This window comes from Ursus americanus, chromosome 5 (genome assembly GCF_024610735.1).
Source record: "Ursus americanus isolate L20-20 chromosome 5, mUrsAme1.1.p, whole genome shotgun sequence".
Classification (NCBI taxonomy): Eukaryota; Metazoa; Chordata; class Mammalia; order Carnivora; family Ursidae; genus Ursus; species Ursus americanus.
Window position 1 is genome coordinate 86,668,136 of NC_142131.1, and position 3,512 is coordinate 86,671,647.

Genomic DNA, 3,512 nt, shown 5'->3' on the forward strand with positions numbered 1-3,512 from the left:
TTGGATCACTATATAGTTTTAAGTAGTTTATTTTTCATCACTTGGAATCCAGTTTTCATCTTTAAAAATAACTATTAATTGTAGATTTCTGGGGAAAAATAAACAGGTGATAATTCTTGGTTCATAAAAGCTTGATTTGGCAAACGTTTTAAAGAAAACAAATGAACAAAGAAAAAGGCTATATATCTGGGCGCCTGGGTGGCACAGTCGTTAAGCGTCTGCCTCTGGCTCAGGGCGTGATCCCAGCGTTCTGGGATCGAGTCCCACATCAGGCTTCTCCACTAGGAGCCTGCTTCTTCCTCTCCCACTCCCCCTGCTTGTGTTCCCTCTCTCGCTGGCTGTCTCTATCTCTGTCAAATAAATAAATAAATAAAATATTAAAAAAGAAAAAGGCTATATATCTACAGCATGACCTGATAGACTACTATAGTTTCAGAAATATTAGGGCTTAATTAAAAGAAAAAAATCATTGCCTAAGGGTCATAAAATGTATTCAAGTATGGGTCTGTAATTTATGCTTTTACATGACTTGTAATGCATACTTAAAAAGTATACATTCTAATGTTGATAATAACTAAATTTACATAGAAAAATAAAATATATGCATCTTAATAAAGTTATAGAAATATATTATTCTTACAAATTTACACATTTCCATGAAATATTTTGGAGACAGTTGTATGTGTCATCAAGATCATCAAGATTTTATCTATGAGGTAAAAATTGTTTTTCAAAATATCTGTTAAATTTTTTTAAAAGCTGCAATATGTTCTGAATAAATCACAGTGTAACCAAAATAATGAATTAATAAGAGATTAGTTTTCCGTACTTAATATGTGTCTCTCTTTAGGGAAAACTAAATTAATGTCCCATGGAAAATATTAATGAAACATCTACTGATTTCTTCTTATTGGGGTTATTCCCACCATCAAGAATTGGCCTGTTTTTCTTCATTCTCAGTTTTCTCATTTTCCTAATGGCTCTGTTTGGCGACCTGTTCATTATCATTCTCATCCTCCTGGATATCCATCTCCACACACCCATGTATTTTCTACTTAGTCAACTCTCTCTCATGGACCTGAACTGCATCTCCACCATTGTTCCCAAGATGGCTTCTGATTATCTCCTTGGAAACAACTCTATATCTTTCATCCGGTGTGGAGTTCAGTGCTTCCTCTTCATTGCTTTAGCTGGTGCAGAAGGATTAATATTGGTGTCTATGGCCTATGATCGTTATGTGGCTATTTGCTTTCCTCTCCATTATCCCATTTGTATGAGCAAAAGTGTGTGTGTGATGATGATAATAGGATCTTGGATCATGGGCTCAATCAACTCCTGTGCCCACACTGCATATGTCCTCAATATACCTTACTGTTGATCTACAACCATCAACCATTTCTTCTGTGATGTTCCAGCCATGTTGACTCTGGCCTGCATGGACACCTGGGTCTATGAGTACACGGTGTTTGTGAGCACCGCCCTCTTCCTTGTGTTTCCTTTCATTGGCGTTGCATGTTCCTATGGCCGGGTCCTCTTTACAATCTGCCGCATGCAGTCCACAGAAGGGAGGAAGAAGACCTATTCAACCCACAGCACCCACCTCACTGTGGTGACTTTCTACTATGCACCCTTCGCTTACACTTATTTACGCCCAAGATCCTTCAGATCTCCCACAGAGGACAAGGTCCTGGCTGTCTTCTACACCATCCTGACCCCAGTTCTCAACCCCATCATCTACAGCCTGAGAAACAAGGAGGTGATGGGGGCCCTGAGAAGAGTGATTCTGAGGTTCTGCTCTGTAGAAATGTAACAAAGTTTTCACTAGTCCTCCTGTTTAGAAGTACATCAATTTCACCTTGTGCATTCCTTAAGAACAATGTCATTCCAGGATTGAAGACAAGGATTACATTAATCTGGAAACTTAAAGTAATAAAGATTTAACAAAATCATTATATATTCCGGATCACTTCTTTTTGTGATATTTTTTCTTTTTATTTCTTTTTTGTTACAAATAATATATTAACTGCAATTTGAAGTCTAAAAGCTATAGATACTCTCAATAAGACAAGTACCTAAGCAATACAATAAATAGGACCACAATAGCCAAAATATGGAAAAAGCCCAGGTGTCCATTGACAAACGAATGAATAAGGAAGATGTGGTGTATATACCATTATTTAAATCTATACATATATATAGTAATATATAATATTACTCTGCATTAAAATCGAAAGTAATTCTTGCCATTTGCAATGACATGAATGAAACTAGAGAATATTATGCTAAACAAAATGTCAGTCAGAGAAAGACAAATATCATATGATGTCACTCATATGTGAATTCAAGAAACAAAGGAGCATAGGGGAAAAATGACAGAGAGGCAAACCAGTAAACAGACCCTTAACTCTAGAGAACAAACTGATGGTCCCCAGAGGGGAGGGTGTGGGGAATGGGTTAAATAGGGGATGGGGATTAAGGAGTGCCCCTGTGATGAGCACCAGGTGTTGTATAGAAGTGTTGAATCAACACAATATACACCTGAAACTAATATTACACTGTCCATTATCTAAATGGAACTAAAATAAAATCTTTAAAAAACTTAAGTGGTGACATTTTATGTAATTTTAGCTGCAATGGTCAGTTTGTTTGTGTAGCCAGCATAGAATGCTGTTAAGATAACTCTGTTCAATGACATTAAAGTATGTAAAGTATATTTGCATTTAATTGCTGCAAAGAGTTATCAGTGTATATGCTTGGAAACAGGAAGGTTTTTTTTTTTTTAACCAGTATAAAATACCAACCCTGCTATTGATCAGTTAATAAAGCAATATAACTTAATTCTCCTTGGAAAAATTAACATACATATCCATAAATACATATGGATATTTATTTTATATATAGAAAACACTTAACCATAAAGAAACAAATAAATTTAGCACATTTAAGAGTGGAGAATTCCTGAATTAATGCTGATCTTTATCTTAGCTATGTTTCTGTGAGATTTCATTTCCACCCACAGTAGACAGACATGTTACAGAACTATTGTAGCTGTTATGTTTTGATGACCTTCAGAAAGGGGTTCTTCTCCATTCTCCATGCCATGGAGAAGTGGTTCCCATCCTAAAAATAACCATCCTTATTTGTCTGGTCAACACCAACTTTGATGCTTAGAGCTTTTCTGATTTAACTGAATTATAAATAGAAAATGCCTGGTAACCCTCAGAGTTCTAAAGCCCATGGTTCATAATGTACCATTGGTAATATTATGATACTCACCAGTGGGGCTACCTCATTGTAATCCATTCACATAAAGGAGATTTAGTAACAATATTTCTCACAACTTTTTTTTAAAGATTTTGTTTATTTATTTGACAGAGAGAAAGACAGGCAGTGAGAGAGGGAACACTAGTAGGGGGAGTGGGAGAGGAGGCAGCCTGATGTTCTGGGATCAAGCCCTGAGCCAAAGGCAGATGCTTAATGACTGAGCCACCGAGGCGCCCCATCAGGACTTT

General features: G+C 36.5%; 1 pseudogene; it reads left to right on the forward strand.

The window, feature by feature from the left end:
- The first annotated feature begins 871 nt into the window (after positions 1 to 871).
- LOC123796476 (olfactory receptor 2L8-like) lies at positions 872 to 1,810 on the forward strand (annotated as a pseudogene).
- The last annotated feature ends 1,702 nt before the right edge of the window (positions 1,811 to 3,512 follow it).